We start from the raw sequence: 18,325 nt of genomic DNA, 5'->3' as shown, positions 1-18,325 counted from the left end.
TATCTATCTATCTATCTATCTATCTATCTATCTATCTATCTATCTATACATATAATTTTTCCCCTCCAACTACCCTAATACCGACAAAGGTTTCATGAGTTACAAATATCATCTTTCCATGTAGGAATTTAAACAGTTCAACCTTAATAAGTCACTTATGATTTCTTTTTCCTGTTTACCTTTTCATGCTTCTCTTGAGTCTTAAATTTGAAAGTCGAATCTTCCATTGAACTTCAGCAAGAATGCTTGAAAGTCCTCTATTTCACTGAATGTCCATTTTTCCCCTGAAGGATTATACTCAGTTTTGCTGGGTAGATGATTCTTGGCTATAATCCTATCTCCTTTGACCTCTGGAATATTATATTCCAAGACCTCTGGTCCCTTAATGTAGAAGCTGCTAAATCTTATGTTATCCTGATTCTGTTTCCACAATACTTGAATTGTTTCTTTCTGGCTGCTTGCAATATTTTCTCCTTGACCTGGGAACTCTGGAATTTGGCTACAATATTCCCAGGAGTTTTCCTTTGGGGATCTCTTTCAGGAGGTGAGTGGTGGATTCTTTCCAATTCTATTTTACCCTCTGGTTCAAGAATATCAGGGCAGTTTTCCTTGATAATTTCTTGAAAGATGATGTCTAGGCTCTTTTTTTGCTCATGGCTTTCAGATAGTCCAATAATTTTTAAATTATTTCTCCTGGATCTTTTTTCCAGGTCAGGTGTTTTTCTAATGAGATATTTCACTTTGCCTTCTATGTTGTCATTCTTTTGGTTTTGTTTTACAATGTCTTGATTTCTCATAAAGTCACTAGCTTCCAATTGCTCCATTTTAATTTTTAAGGAAGTATTTTCTTCAGTGAACTTTTGGACTTCCTTTTCCATTTGACCAATTGTGCTTTTTAAGACATTTTTCTCCTCCCTGGCTTTTTGGACCTCTTTTGCCATTTAGGTTTGTCTATTTTTTAAGGTGATATTTTCTTCAGTATTTTTTGGGTCTCCTTTAGCAAGCTGTTGACTTATTTTTCATGATTTTCTTGCATCACTCTCATTTCTCTTCCCAGTTTTTTCTCTACTTCTCTTACTTGCTTCTCAAAATCCTTTTTGAGTTCTTCCATGGCCTGGGACTGATTCATATTTTTTCTTGGAGCCTTTGGATGTAGGAGCCTTGACTTTGTTGTCTTTTTCTGGTTGTATGTTTTGATCTTCTTTGTCACCAAAGAAAGATTCTATGTTCTGACTTATTTTTTGCACAGCTTGCTCATGTTCCCAGCCAATTACTTGGGTTTTAAACTCTATGTTGAGGTAGGGGTCTGTTTCCAGTGTGGAGAATATACTGTCCCAAGCTTGGAGAGTTTTGTGCAGCTGTTTTCAGAGCTACTTCTAGGGACCTGTAAATTTTCAGTTCTTCCAAGGTGGGTGAGGTGTTTACTCCTTTCCTGGTCTGTACTGTGTTCTATGAGTGACCACAAGCACTATTTTCTGTCTTGGAACTGTGAGGAGGATTCCCTCTCCACCACCACCACAAGCTCCACCACGCCAGCACTCTTCGTTGCCCCAGGACCACCACCCAGAACTGTGACTCAGATCCAAGCACAGGCAAAGCAAGAGAATCCTGCCTCGGTACTGGCAAAGAGATCCCTGCAATCCTCCTTTGAACAGACATTCCATTCCCCCTCAGTCTGTGGGCTGAGAGCTCCAGTAGAAGCCGCTGCCCTGGGGCTTTGCTGGGACTGGGTCTGGAACCCAGCTCCTCTCTCTGGAGGTCACAGACCTTTCCCACTGACCTTCTAAGTTATCTTTGGTGTTGGTCAGTTGGGAAGTCTGGAAACCACCACAGCTGCCTGTGATTCAGTCCCCTGAAGCCTGCTCCAGGTTTGCTGAGGCCTGGTCTTTGAGTCCACACCCATGCTCAACTCTGTTCCCCTCCCTGCCAGGGTAACAGATCTTTCCAATCAACCATCCAGGTTGCATTGGGCTGGAAATTTGTTTCACTCTGTCTTTTTGTGGATTCTGCTGCTCTAGAATTTGTTTAGAGCCATTTTTTCACAGCTATTTGGAGGGTTTTGAGGGAGAGCACAAGCAAGTCATTGCTTTCACTAGGCAATCTTGGCTCTGCCCCCCCATAAGGCAACTTTTGCAAAGGGATATTTACTGTGAAGGTATAGTTAGAACAAAGTATAAACCTGTGCCCCAATACCTCCCAGGCGTGCTGTCTCCTATATTACTATTTTTCTTGCTTTTTGGTGAGGCAGTTGGGGTTAAGTGACTTGCCCGGGGTCACACAGCTGCTAAGTGTCAAGTGTCTGAGGCCGGATCTGAACTCAGGCCCTCCTGACTCCAAGGCCAGAGCTCTATCCATCCCTATACCACTTCTGTGAGAGAATAAGCCCCAAACTTAGCACAGTCCCTTTATAGTACAGCTCCCACCACGTTTGAGTACAAAGGTGGTGCTGATGTTGGGTGAGCCTTCGCCTCAGCCACTCTTGGTCTTGGTACAGAAGATGATTCTTTGCTCCTTGCAGCATTGATCTTAGGCTGGTGGCAACAACTGAACTGTAACCAGACTATGCAACACTGTGATGCCAGAGTCCCTTCATTGTGATATTTCACACTTGCTAGGTTTTAAAGCTCTCTTGAGTTCATCTAAAAAGAGAAAAATAAGGCACAAAAAGGCTAGCGACTTAGGTCTGGTTTTTTTTTGGGGGGGGGAAGGGGGAGGGGACTACCTGACCTATAATAGGTGCTTAATAAATGCTTGTTTGGCTTGACTTGCCTCTCACTGGATGTTTTAAGTGAACTAGCCAACAAATGAAGTGAAAAGAAATAAGAGGAAGCAGCCAAAACTTACAGGCCTTTTTGACCCCCTCCAAAGTTAATAAGAGAGCCCCTGGCACCATGCTGTTAGCTATCAGGAATCATACTCTCCACTCACTCCAAGGAACTTCCCTGATATGTCATTACAACTTCCCTGGAAGCAGGGTCCCAATGTCTCCATGTGGAGAGGTTGCAGCAGATAAGTAAACTTGGTCTGTGTGTGTGCCATACCCATATTATATAAACATTATTACATTATTGTTATCAAATGAGTCTAATAACAAGCTGGGGGAGGAATTAGCCTGAGATTTTTTTTTTAAATAAAAGTTGTTTTGCTGATTTAGTTATTTTTACTGAATTCAGTTAAACCACCTGAGTAAAGTTCACCAAATATCTTAGCCTTAGTAAACCTCAATACATTTGCCTTTCAGGTTTGAGCCAAATTCTCATTTATCCACATGAAACTAAATATTTCTCATTTATCCAGCAAGGATTCCATTCTTGTCAGGCTCTAGCAAAAGATGCTCTAATAGAAAAAAGATGCTGGAACCAAATGACCCCCTCATAAAAATTAATTTGTTAGGGAGAGAAGCAGAAATTTCAGATTAGAGAAGGCCTAGGACTCATGTATGTATGGGTGAGAACATAAGATTGTATGTCCTAAGTCAATACAAACACTTCTATCTGTCAGTCAACTGGCTTTATTAAGTGCTTACTATGTGCTATACACTGTTCTAAGCATTGTTAAAACAAATATAAGCAAAAAGACAGTCCCTGCCCTTAAAGAGCTTACATTCTAATGGGGGAGGGAAACACATAAAAGGAAGCTGAAAGGAGAAGGTGGAAGGTAAGGGAGATGATGGAGAAATCCAGAAATGCAGTCTGGTGAAAAATGAAGAGAGGACGGGCTTACACATCAGGAGCTATCTCAGAACTTAAGCCCAGGATGGCTAATTCCTTGGAAAAGCAAATGTATCACAAATAAGAATCCATCAGCATTATGTCTTTACTCAGGTGAAACCACAGCCCAATGGGCCTTATCTTGTAGAAGTTATTATGATTTTTACAGAATTCAGTTTTGAGCCACTATAGAAAATAGTCACCAGAAGAAACAATTAGTTTTCCAATTTACAAATTTTCTACAGTTTGTTATCACACAAAGCTCCTCAATAGTCTCTTTCCATTTTCTTTACCAATTTCATATTTAATGTTTGTTACTAAAGTGAAAAGTATGGCCCAAATATAATCTGGAGACCTAGCATGTTTCTTAATAAGAAGAGAGAGAATGGGAATGTTTACGGTGCTTTTATTTAAATACACTCAGAAACTTTGCATGTATTCTTTCCTTTTTAGGCCCTACAAATGGGAAGAAATATTCCCATTGGATAAAAAAGGGTCACACAAACTGGCCATGCAGACAATTCTATAAAGCAGGTCCTTAATAAACATTTGTTGAATCCGAATTGTCCCAGAACATGACTCCTGTGGATCCCTATTGTCTCTGGGATCCAATAAACCATCCTCTAAGATTTCAAACCTGGCACCCCTTTATCCTTCTAGTATTCTTACACTTTACTGTCCTCCAGGAACTCTATAATATGGCACCACTGACCTGCTTATTTCTCACACAGGACTCTCCATCAGCCCATCTCTTGCTGTTGCCTATCCTTGGAATACTTTTCTTCCTCACCACTGTCACTTAGCTTCATTCAAGACTCAATTCAAATCCCACATTCTACAGGGGGCTTTTCTGAGTTCTCTCACTCCTTGGCACCTTTACTTTATTCTTTGAATCTGTTTTTCATCCTAAGGGGAAAGAATAAGCATTCATTAAGTATCTACTATGTGCCAGAAGGTACTGTGTTAAGCCTACATTAAATACCTATTCTTTGTCAGGTAGTGTGCTAAGCACTTTTACAAATACCATTCTTTCAATCCTCACAATAATTCTGTGAGGTAGGCACTATTATTATGCCATTTTATAGGGCCTAAAAATGAAAGATATAGAAACTAAGACAGAGATTAAGTGACTTGCCCAGAGTCACATAGCTAGTAAGTGTCTGAAGCTGGATTTAAACTCAAGTTTTACTCACTACTGGACCAATACTTTTTAGGTGCCTTTAGGTGCCTTAGGCATTAATATATTCTAATACTAATTAGGAGTTAAGCTCCTTAAGAAAATGAAGAGTGTTTTTCTTTTTCTTGTATCCTCAGGGCTTAGCACAGTGCTTAGCAAGGAATAAGTGTTTAATAAGTACTAAGTGTTCATCTACTTGAATTATATTTTAATGCTCCTAGTCTTTGTTCATATAATTCTCACCATCTGCAACATTTTTCTTCTTTTTTCTGCATGCCAAGTTCAAGTTCCATTCCTTTACATAGTTGTTTAAGAACACTAATTAACTCACAAGTTTTTAGAACTGAAAGGAATTCTAAAGATATTGTGGTCCAAACTCCTTTACACTTTACTGATGGGGAAACTGAGGGCCAGAGAAGTAAATTGATCCCGAAGTCACAAAGAAAGCTAGTGTCAGAAGTGGAACTATCTTGTCTCCCTGTCACCTTACCCCTAATGCTCGTTCTACCATACTATATACTCTACAATACTCCAAACTCACGGAATTTGTTGCTCATGCCACATGAGCAATGACCTTGTGAGAATTATTTTGTTGTTGATTTCTTGAACTAATAAAAAAAAATACATGGACCATGCTGAGTTTTTGGTCCAAGTAAAAGCTAAAGCCAAGATGAAATGGGGATCATGGTGGAGGAACCTCTTCATTGGTAATGTGAGTTGTATGGACTGGACAGTGCTTGGAAGAGATGGACTTTCAACTCATTAGTGATCCTTAGTTCATCTCCTGGTAGAAGTCCCAATCCTCACCCGTAACTTGTCATTAGACTCATAATAATTTCATAACGTTTATATAATGAGGGTGTGGCATATGCACAGACCAGGTTTGCTTATCTGCTGCAACCTCTCTGTGTGGAGACACTGGGACCCTGCTTCCAGGGAAGTTGTAATGACATATCAAGGAGCTTCCCTGGCGTGATTGGGGAGTGTGGTTCTGGATAGCTAACAGTATGGTGCTGGGAGGCTTTCTTTGGAGAGGGATCAAAAAGGCCTCCTCCATTAGGATATAAGCTCCTTGAGGGCAGGGACTGTATTTTTGCTTGTATTTGTTTTCATAATGCTTAGTACAGTGTAATGCTATAAGTTCTAAGAGGTATATAAGTCTCTGGAAAGCTGGGGCTCATTGGAAGGAAGGGTTGTTTTACTATATCACAACTCTGAGTGCTTTCTGCTGTAAGACTGGAGATGACTGAATAGGTCCACAGGAAGATAGAAGTCACAAAAGAAAATATTTCTTACCTCTACCATTCCAGAGAGCTCTTCCTTACAGGGGTAGCTTCAGTGAGGACCATACTATAAGTCCAGAGCTTTTATAAGGTACCTGAGAAGATAAAGATCAAAGTAGGAAAAGGGTTTGGCTATCTCCCAGCCTTGAGTGCTTTACTTGCAAAGGGGAAGTGAGCATCAATGCTAGGATATTACTGTAAAGATGGAGAACTCTATTAGTCCTTGGTTCAACAGAGAGGGTTACTTTGACTTTTTATGGGCTTGGAAACAACTACTTTGCTTTTTTTTTTCCCAGATGAAATAAGATCCATGTTATAGTTGATAGTTAGACTGAGTTCTTTTGTGGGATATGAGGGTCCTTTAAAATTTTTTCAATAGACTTCTTAACACGCATCAAAATCTGACATTCCCAGGGAAAATTCTGAGTGGTGGAGAGAGGGGGGAAGGGAAGGGGAAATAAGACTAAGAGCAATCTGTGAGAGAATGAACAAGATCTACCTAGATCTAGACCCTTTGGTTTCAGGGCCACAGATCATACTACCAATAATTATTACTAATGTAAACCATTCTTAATAGTCATTCTGCTAATCATCAAACCATCAACTAGAAATTATTAATAATCATTCTCATAGTAGTATTGTCAAGCAGGTAATGCAAATGGTACAGTTTTATAGATGAAAAGATTAAATCCCAGTGAGGTTAAGTGATTACTCAAGTCATATGGCTATTTAATGGTGGAATTCAGCTCAGATCTCTGAATGGCCAGTCTAGTAGTATGTCTACTACATGGCATTGCCTATGCATAGAGGAACTTAAAATAGAATTCTACCCAAATGATCTTCAGTTCATGTTGTTAGAACACAATGCTCAAAGACCATAGTGGTAATAAAGAAAAGACCATATGTTTTACCCTTTTTTGTTCTAATTTAATTTCCTCTATCCCATGTCCATGGAATACAACCTTAATCCAGCCCAGGGTGCTATTGGCCACATTTGTTAAAGAGTGTTGATGAATTGGTATACATCCTTTTCTACTACTGGTGCAGGACAAATGAATGTTCTGTACTCATAGTTAGAGCCATAACAAAGTAGAGTGAGCAGGATTTTGCCCCAGGGCACCAAATTTAGAGGGTACCATATTTAAAAGGCACTAAATTTACAGGACACTGAAATATTGGCTGTCCTTCATCAGTACTTCAAAATAGAAACAATAAGTTTGTCTTTTAGTTACCAAGAATAATTAGCAAAAAAAATAAAGCCCACCACATATTAGCAGATGGCAGCCTGAGGTGAGCTCATTCCCTACTCTGGCCTTGTTTAGACAGTGCTAACCCCATCCCACCTCCTTTAAAACACACTCACACATACTCTACTGAGAGATTGTTCTGTTTTTCTTGCCCTAGATCAACTTGTAGTAATTTTCCTCAGATGCAAGAATTCCCAGTCATGCCTCTGCTGATGGCTATCAGCAGATGGCTATTAATCAATAGCATTCCTTCCATTTTCAAAGGATAATTGTGTCATAGAGATCATCCCCCTCAACTACTTGTCACATAAAGTTATTGTGAGGAAAATGCTTTGTCAGCTTTAAAATACTGTAGTAATGTGAGCTGTTATAGGAGCATCAAGGCGTAGTGGAGAGAAACCTAGAAGCAAGAGGACTTGGGTTCACATCCTGTCACTGTGACATATATTGACCATGTGACCCTGGGCAAGTCACCTATCCCCTCAATACCCCAGACAACTCTGCATGATTGAAAATTGAAAAGTCATTGCCTATCTCCATTGTTAGAGAGAATTTCCTTACCAGTTTTCCACACCAATGAAATCAGATATTAATTCATTCTCTCTCCCTCCCTCCCTCTCTCTCTCTCTCTCTCTCTCTCTCTCTCTCTCCCTCCCTCTCTCCCTCCTCACATTTATGTACATATTCATTGATGTATTTATCTATCTACCTATCCATCCATCCATCCATTTATTTGTTTATTTATTTATGTTGGGACCAACCAGGATTAAGTGACTTGCCCTGGGTCACACAGCTAGCTTATGTATGTATGTATGTATGAGATTATTATTATCTGTGGTTAATCAAGATTTTCATCCTTTTTTCTTCTTCTTTAAATTTGTAAAAGTTGAATAGCGGCATGATAAAATCAATAGTAAGCTGACTACAAAGTCAGAAAAACTTGAATTCAAATCTCGCTTCTGACACATACTGACTATATGAGCCTGGGCAAGTCCCTTAACATCTGAGAACTGTAGGTGACTCTTTGCAATTATATATTGCAGGGAAGGCAACAATTGGTATTGATAAAGGGAGTTCCTTATACCGATGGAATCACAGGTCCAGTCCCCAATTCTGTCCCTATGGAAAGATTACTACCTACTCTAATGCTTTTGGATGTATTAAAAAATCTGAAGGCGATTTTATGGAAAAATCTTTCCTAACATCAGATAAGAAATTGTAGTTTGAAATTTGTAGTTTGGGGCTTAGGTTATAAAATGTTCCTGAAATTCATTTGGAAATAAAGAATAGTCCAAAATGATTTCTTCCTATTTAATGTTTAAGATAACAAGTGGCATTCTCTTTACTATATCATTACAGTGTTCACCTTCACATGACTGAAGATTTATGCAAACTACAGAAGGAAGGATAAGGTTTATAGAGCACTAATTTTGTAAACAGTATTCTAGACAATGTTCTGCTGCAACACAATTATTTCTCATCCAATCTTTCTAATTGATGAATTATATAAATTTTTTTAAATGGCAGGGATTGGAACAGTTCTGGAGATTCATTTCAGTGATTTATAGCAGATTAATACTCTGGAAAAATATGCTTGCCAAGATAGTTGGCACAGGCCCCATGTCATGATGGGGGCCAAAAAAATTTGCCCATCCTAGTGATCATACATGGTCCAGGATTTCACATTTACTAAGCAAATAGCTGCTGTTATTACATGCTGCTAAGCATTTTGAACCCCACTGCTCTTTCTGTCTAGGTTTGTTTGAATGGTGAGAATAGTAAATAGATGACCTCAACAGTAGGACATTGGAATAAGGATTTTATTGTTCTGGTTAACAATTATAGGGCAGGGTCACTCTAGCATCTCTAACTGGTCACTGAATTGTCCTCCCACACAAAGTTCTAGCCATAATTTCTTTTTTTAAGTTTTTACCAAGTGATTTTGGAAATTCCCAGAAAAAAAGTAAATAGGCTTTTCTTGTAGTTGACATGAGTGAGAATAAAAGTACAATCCATAGGTTGCACTAGCTATAATGCTAGAAAACATGGAGAAAGGTCCCCAAGAAACCAGGTAGATCACTTGTGGGTACAATCCATAGGTTGCACTAGCTATAATGCTAGGAAACATGGAGAAAGGTCCCCAAGAAACCAGGTAGATCACTTGTGGATGGTTTACAGGAGGAAGGACGAGAGTCACAAAAGATGAGAAAACCTGGATGATCTGCAATCTATAACACTGAAGAGAATACTCACATTGATGAGATTGCATGCATGTGGAAATACTAACTATACCTCCTTTGCAGACAGTAGAGAAGACAGGACTATTTGGTTGGACTATGTATATTTATTGTAAGGATCTTATTTTGTATTGTTCACTTTGGGGAGTCAGTGGGAGGGAGAAATAATAAGTTTATTTTTAAAAGAGCTACCTTTTGAAAAATTCTATTTGTTTCAGACTGATACTATGTCATACAAACGGAAATGAATCTTGAGTATAGAAATTCAGTTGTACCAAGTATAAAGACCTGAGACCTCAGAAACAGCACCATCTCTAGAGTCTAGCAAATAAGGGTAATAGTCCTAGGAGTCATGCTCTGGCAGAGTTGGTATTTGACCCAGAGAGGCAGAAAGAAGAGGAAAAAGGTATCTCCTCATCCAACCAGCACTAAAAAAAGACATGAGGTTCATTTCAATCCAAAATCTCAGCACCACAACCTAGGCAAGAGAGGTGGTATTGTTCCTCTCAACCCCATCTTTTGCCATATATGCCCCTAAGAGTATTCAAACTATATTCTAATTTCAATCATATAAAAAAGATCATGGGAGAAAAATGGAGGATGGGAACACAGCATATTCTCTCTAGGCCTCACATTTTCTTTGTTATTGTTAAGCCATTTCAGCCACATCCGACTCTCCATGACTCCATTTGGGGATTTCTTGGCAAAGATACTGGATTGGTTCACCATTTCTTTCTCACATGGATAGTCTTTAATAAGTCAAGTCAAATCAATTAATGTTTAATCACTTACCATGTGCCTGGAACTATGTTAAGGCCTGGGAATACAAATATATCAAAAGGAAAGATAGTCTCTACCCTCAAGGAGCTTACATTCTAATGGAGAAACATGGGGAGGAGTTGAGGGTCGGGAAGAGAAGGTATCCACTTGGGAGGATGTGGAGAAGTCTATATAATTAGGCATGAATTAATGGAGGAATGGAATAATCAAAGGGTCTGGCCTGGACACTTTCTCAAAATGGAGGTTTTAGGAGGAACTTATTAAATAGAGTTCCTCTATTTAACAGGGATGGAGAGACTTTCCAGGGTGAGAAGTCTGCAAAGTTAGCCCTTATCCCCTGTCTTAGGTCCCTTGTCTCCCATGGACTATCTTACTCAAGAAGTAATAGAGGTCATCCCTCTGTCTCTGAACTATTCCAGTTACACCACCACCAACCTAGTCATGCATCAAGGAAATTAAAAAAAGAAAATCAGTGAATCTAATCAAAATAAAGTTTGAAATAGCAGGGTAAAATGTATAAATTATATTACCTTTCTAGTACCTTTCTAGATTCTAAGATCACCTGGTACAGCTTCATCCCTTCAGACAGGTGAAAAGTCTAAGTCGATATCCCAAATTATATCCCTTGGTACTTTGATACTTTTGTTCAGTCGTTTTAGTCATGTCTGACTTCATGACCTTGCCTGGGATTTCTATGGCAAAGATACTGAAATGGTTTGCCATTTCCTTCTCCAGCTCAGTGGAAATAGGGATTTTGTGAAGGATTAAGATGAAATGTCTTCTGTTCTGAGAAAGGCTATGGCAGACCTTAGATCACCTTCCTTTTCCCAGCTTTGACTCTAACCTCCATTATTGGTTCACCAATGATTTGATGGTATAGGCTTGGATAAGATGTACATCTGAAACCATAGCCCCTACAGTTTTCTAGTTCCCTCTGTTTGCATATGCACATAGTCCTATTCTCCCATATACTCCTCCCCCAACACACACACACACACTGAAAGAGAAAGTGAAGATGAAGAGGACCCTAAAGATGCTACCTCCTCCTTCAGGTGTGCTTTCTTTTTTGAGTCCACCATCTTTAATTTTAAAAGTATTGTTGATTTGGCCACTTGGCTATTATATCACATTCACTTCTGAATATATTTCTCCCTTACTCAAGAAGACTTTCCTTATAACAAAGATAAGCAAAACAAAACAACTTCAACCAACAAAGAAAGATGAATTTTCTCCCTTGTTAGGGGCCAAGCTTAACCAAAGTATTTATACAACATTGGGTTTCATTTTATCATTCTTTTAATTTGCATTATAACAGTCTTTTTGTATCCATTGATTCTACTTATTGCACTCTGCAAAAATCTTCATGTATATCTCTGAATTCCTCACATTTCAATTATTTTTTCAGATGGCAATGATATTCCACTATGGTTACATACCTTAATTTGTTTAACCATCCTCCAATCAAAGAGCACCCACTTTGTTTCCAGTTCTTTACTCCTGTGGTTTGTTTTGAGAAATTAAACATTTATCATGTGCCCACTACCTTCAGGTACTGGGCTAAGTGGTAGGGATTCAAAAAGAAACAAAAGACAATGTCTGTCCTCACGGAACTCACAATCTAACATACCGACCATTCCAACATGGCCTTCATACCTACCATTCCTACGTGGCCTCGGAAGTGAAGCTTTTCATTTATTGTTGTCGTTCAGTTGTTTCAGTCATATCTGACTCTGACCCCATTTGGGGTTTTCTTGGCAAAGATACTGGAATGGTTTGCCATTTCCTTCTCCACTCATTTTACAGATGAGGAACTGTGGCAAACGGAGCTAAGTAACTTGCCTAAGGGTACATAGTTAAGAGATGGCTAAACTGAGGCTAGAACCCATTTCCAGTACTTACTCCATCTACAATCTCTTTTCCATTAGACTGCAAACTTCTTGAAGGCAGAGATTACTTTCATTTTTGTCTATATCTCTAGCATTTGGCAAGACTCACTCCATGCAATAGGGACTCAATAAATGCTTATGCAATTGAATAGAACAGAATCACATTATAGCTAAAGTCACTGAAGAACAAAGAATTTAACTGAGTTGCCAATTCAATTCAATTCAACAAACAGCATTTTAAACAAGTTAAACTATTATCATTTTCAAGTTCTAATCCACATAAATGATTTACAATTCAGAGACAGCTAGATGGTAAAGTAACTAGAACTCCAGATTTAGAGTCAGGAAGATTTGAGTTCAAATTCTACCGTAGCTTTGTGACCCTGGGCAATTTACTTAATTTCAGCCTCATTTTGTAAAATGTAGATAATAATGGCCTCTACCTTACAGAGTTGTTGTGAAGATCAAATGAGTTAATACATGTAAAGAATCACATAAACCTTAAAGCCCTTTATATTATTTTCATTACAACAGTATGATTCAGTGGAAAAAGAAATGGAATAGAAGCCAGCAGACCCAAATTCAAATCCTAGTTCTATGACGTTGGCAGTGCCCCAACCCCCTAACACTATGCTTGGCACATGGTAGGAGCTCAATAAATGTTGGTTGAATTAAACTGAATCTCTATAGAGAGAAAGAAACTGAGATACAGAGTTTAAATCAGTTGCCAATTCAATTCAATATTTATTAAGTTCCTATCATGTGCCAGGGGGTAGGGGCACTCTATGACTTCATAGAGTCAGGATTTGCATCCAGCTCTTCTGACTTCTATTCCAAATCACCAAACAGTGGTAAATTGGTTCTGTATGTTGGAGATTGAAGATTGCAATGATTTAAGAAGGTGGTATTATTCTGCTTTTTGAAGGCCAAAGAGAAGAAAGGATTTTAAGACATCCATGCTTTGAAAGGAAAGTAGAGAAAATATTGGGTAACAGTTGGTCAGAGGGGGGAGTCCGCTTTCACATGGTAAGGGGCAGGAAAGAATACCCAGAGCACTGATGCTGAATGGAGCACTGGCTACCTCAGAAGGGTAGCAAGAGGCTGCCAACAGGGGAAAGGAGATGGGCAAGAGAGAGGAAATGGGGCACCAGAAATCAACCTTACTCACTTTAACATTTCCCCTAGGACACACCAGAGAGGTCCAGATTGGAATCTTTTATTGGTTTATACACTCATCAGAGAGCTAATTCTCAAATTATGCATCTCTTGTAAAGGAAAGCCATGCTTATTATGTATGCAAATAATTGGCTAAAAAACTCCCAAACAAAAGGATATAAGTTTCACCTTCCTCCTTCCAATACCCTTGTTAATATTTTTCCCCCTATAATTTTCCTACTTCCAGAGTTTTTAACCAGGGTGCTATGAACTTGATTTTTAAAATATTTCGAATAACTGCACTTCAATATATTTGGTTTCCTTTATAATCTCATGTGTTTTCTTTATCCATTTAAAAGAATTATTCTGAGAAGGGGTTCAAAGGTTTCACCAGACTGCCAAAGGGGACCCTGACATAAAAACAGTTATGAAGATCTGAACTAGTTATAGTTAGTGAACTTGAACACCCACAGTTCTCCCTAGTTAGCTAGTTAGTGGGCAGGGACAGAGCTAGAATCCAGTAAGATGAGGAGACCCTGACCTTGAGGGGGCCTTTTGGGCAGAGGAGGAAAGAAGAAAAAGAGACCATCATGTGTGTCTCTCTAGGGTACGGAGTGAATGGACCTCGGTACTTTTCATTTGTAGATTCTAATGTTTGCCTTTCGAGGAAGTACTTGCTGAGCAGATCAAGCAATACAGAGACAAAGGAAAAAGAGGGAGCAGGTGCTTCAAGGGAAGATGAAACCCAACCTGTCATTATTTCAGAAACAAGCCCAACCAGCTTGACGAATGGTGTCTAGTGGAAAGTCCAGAGAACGTTGTGCAGTGGCCATCTCCTCTCAGGCCTACGCAGCTTTAGTTTTCTTGCTTGTGCTCAAAGAAATAAAATGGGAGGAATATTTTGCCATTTGCTTTTTTCCCAGTACAGATTCAAGGGGGCCAGAAACATTCCTTAGGGGTAATAAGCTAGCAAGCTACTGCTTGGTTCCTTTAATTCCAAATGGCAGTGAACTTCATTTCCAATTTACTTTCTCTGATCTGAGGTTTCTTCCATCTGCTCAGCTGCTGTCCCCCTTCTGGTCTTAGGCAATGAATTTGGTAAATGTTTTGTGAGGGTCAAATATATAAAGCCCACCCAATCAGGCTGCTATCCAAGAGGTGCATTGTGGTGTGGGGAATGGAACAAAGGAAGCTGGCTGGGAAGGGAAAGCACTTAATCCCATAGGTATTGGATGGAGATGAGAATGGGGATTTGGATGGGAGGAAGGAAGTGTTATCAAAAAATAGAAGGCCCAGGCTGGCAAGCTGGAGCCTTTCATCCTATTGAAAGAGGGAATGGGTAAATCAATCAACCAGATCAATCAATCAACAGTAAAATAGGGGATGATAATAATAGCACCTACCTCCCAGAATTGTTGTGATGATCAAATGAAATATAATTGTGAAGTGCTTAGCACAGTGCCTAAAATATAGTAGAAGTCTGATCAATGCTTGTTCCCTTCCATACGCATTTAGGTTGCGTAGAGAATAGAGGGCTAGACCTGGAGGCAAAAATTAAATCCAGTTTTCGATACTTATAAGCTGTGTGACCCTGGTCACTTAACCTCTGTTTTGTTTCAGTTTCCTCATCTGTAAAATAGAGATAAAAAGCACTTACTTCCAACGGTTGTGAGATTAAATGAGACAATACATGCAAAATGCTTTACAAACCTTACAGGGCTATGTAAAATGCTATTATTATTGTTATCATGCACCAACCACGTACCATGGACTCTGCTGGACTCTGAGGATTCAAAGACAAAAATGAAACCTTCTGTGGGAGACAGAGTGTACATAAACTAACCAGAACATGTACACAAATAAGTGTATGCAAAATAAAGGCAGGGTAAATAGGAAAGAAGGTTAAGCATTTAGGCAGTGAGAGGGGACATATTTTTGTCAATTTATTTCTTGTTTTGTAGACCCATATTAATAACACTTAATGTTTGCATAACAGTCTATTTTTCAAAGTCATTTCTACCTGTTATTGTTAAAGCTATATCACTTATCAAAGCAAAACAATACACTTCAAGAATTTCTTGAAAAGATTAGAGGAGAAAGATTTATAGAATCACTAAAGCTATAAAAATATTTAAAATTATAAAAAATTTTTAAGTTGGTTGCTGTTTTTTATGTTTTTATAGATCATTTGGGGCTTTTTTTATATTGCCTTAGTTTCCCCAATGCCCTTTCATTTTCTCCTCTCAGAGAGCCATTCCATAGAAAAAAATTTTTGTTGTTCAGTCATCCTACCCTTTGTGACCCTATTTGGAGTTTTCTTGGCAGAGATACTGCATAGGTTTGCCATTTCCTTCTCCAGCACATTTTATAGAAGAGAAAATTGAGGCACAAAGCTAGGAAACATCTGAGGCCAGATTTTAGCTCAGGAAGATAAGTCTTCCTGACTGTAAGTCTGGCACTCTATCCACTGTGCCACCTTTTTTTTTTAATTTCTAATTTTTTAAATTAAAAAACAAAAACTAAATTACAAAATTGTGTAATAAATGAAGATGTGCAATACAATTTTTATCATCCTTTATGTCAAGGGTTCTTAACCTGAGGTCCATAAACTTGTGGAGTTTTTTGTTATTATTTTGACAACTGTATTTCAATATATTTGTTGTTTTTTAAAATCATATACACACACACACATATATATATGTGTGTATATATATATATATATATATATGCATTAAAAAGCATTATTCTGCAAAGACTTCACCAGTCTGCCAAAGGAATCCAGGACATACACCAAAAGCCCTTGTTAACTTAACACAAGGGTGGAAAACCCCTGCCTAAAAGTAATAAGCATTTATATAGCACTTTTTTCAAAATGCTTTCATGTATATCTTGTCATTGATTCTCACAACATCACTACAAGTTAGGCAAGCAGGAATATTATTTCCATTTTTAAGATGAGGAAACCAAAGTTTATGAAAGATTAGTTGCTTGGTGATGATCACATGGCTAATAGGTGGTGGAGCTGGGAAAAGAACCAGAACCTTCTGACTATCTATGTAAAGGTGAGTTTGGCATAGCCAAATTTAAAGGACATTTTATTCAAGTAGTATTTACTCACAGTGCAGGGAATAGAGTGGGCCTAAAGTCAGGAAGATCTGAGTTCAAATCCAACCTCAGATATTTGTGAGCTGTATGACTCTGAGCAGATCACTTAACCTCCATCTGCCTCAGCTTCCTTAAATGTAAAATTTGATTAATAATAACAGCTAGGTCCCAGGGTTGTTGTGAGGATCAAATGAGATAATATTTACAAAGTGATTAGCAGAGTGCTTGTTGCATGGTAGGTACTTAATAAATCCTTGTTACTTTTTAGATCTTTTTAAAATGCTCTTACAAAGGAAGTAATGAGCTACTGAATATTAAGAAAGTGAACATTTCTCATTATTTGCAGTCAAATAAGGAGCAGTCAAAAACTTAAGAACTGAAGAAATTATCAACGTGACGGTAAGTCAAAGAACATTATTATTATTTTTTCTGGACTTAACGTTCTTTATGATTTCAAGCAGAGACAAAATCTGTTAATGTCAACAAAAAGAGAAGAGATTTGCCTGTGACAATCCCTCTCAAATTTTTTCTTTAATTTTTTTTTTGCCCTTTTTTATTTTTAGAAAAGTAGCTGGCAAAAAAATAAAACTTTTGCCACATGAGACTAGGTGGTTGCGTTTTTTGAATTATCACTATAAACAGCGACCACCACCTAAAATTTCATTTTTATCATCTTCATGAGCATTTTAAAAAGGAAGGTTTGCTCAGATTGAGACAAGTTCCCCTAGCAATTCACAATTAAGCTTCTTTCTTGGTTTGGTTTTGATATATCTCAACTCATACTCATTTCTTTCACTTCATGAAATATTTCAAAGTGAATGAAGAAGAAAAAAATGTTGTGCCTTGCCACCAGGTGTGATGTTCATGCCCTGGCATTTTGGATAAGACAGACACATTCTATTTAGAGAGATTTAAGTGGTACAATGGATAGAGTGCTGGACTTGGTGAAAGGAACATTTGAGTTCCAGCCTCAGATATTTACTACCTATGTGACCTCAGCCCTTAAGCTTTATCTGCCTCACTTTCCTTACATGTAAAGTGGGAATAATAATAGCACTGACCTCTCAGGGTTGTTGTGAGGATGAGATAATACTAATAAAGTGCTTTACAAACCTGAAAATATTATATCAATGCTAGCTATTATTATTATTTGACTTCATACAGATGAATTTAAGTAGTATAAGCCAGAAACAAAGCTATTAAGTAGGTGCACTTTTTCTTCAGGTCCCCAGATTCCCCTTTCTGCTTTCTTTCCCTACAACCATGGAAAAGTCAAATACTTTTCAAGCCTCAGTTTCCTCATCCCTCAAAATGGTAACAATAGATTTAGTGTTTATCTCACAGGTCTGTTGTGAGGATCAAACAGGATCATGCATATAAAGTACCTTGCAAGTTTTAGAATACTTCAAAAATATCATTTATTTTTATTGTTTTTGTCATTTTTTTCTTACCTTGCTCAATGAAGTTCAGATAGAAATGGTCCTGGGATAGACCCCATCCTCTATGTTTAATGTTGTGTAACTATTATGATATAGGTTCTAATATCTCATTCAATTATTATAATTATTATTATTATTTCCTCCCCCACTTTCTATGGTAGAGTTTGGAAATCATGATAGGAAGAGGGGAGCAAAGCTCAGCTAGAAGATAATATAGATAAATAAACATTTTACCATAAACATTTTATTCAACGTCTAAGCAATACCAATCAAATTCCACATAATTTTAATGTTCAGGAAAAACCA

Source organism: Vombatus ursinus, unplaced genomic scaffold (genome assembly GCF_900497805.2).
Source record: "Vombatus ursinus unplaced genomic scaffold, bare-nosed wombat genome assembly UNPS02009205.1, whole genome shotgun sequence".
Taxonomy (NCBI): Eukaryota; Metazoa; Chordata; class Mammalia; order Diprotodontia; family Vombatidae; genus Vombatus; species Vombatus ursinus.
The sequence above is the reverse complement of the archived record's forward strand: the minus strand, read 5'-3'. Positions refer to the sequence as shown.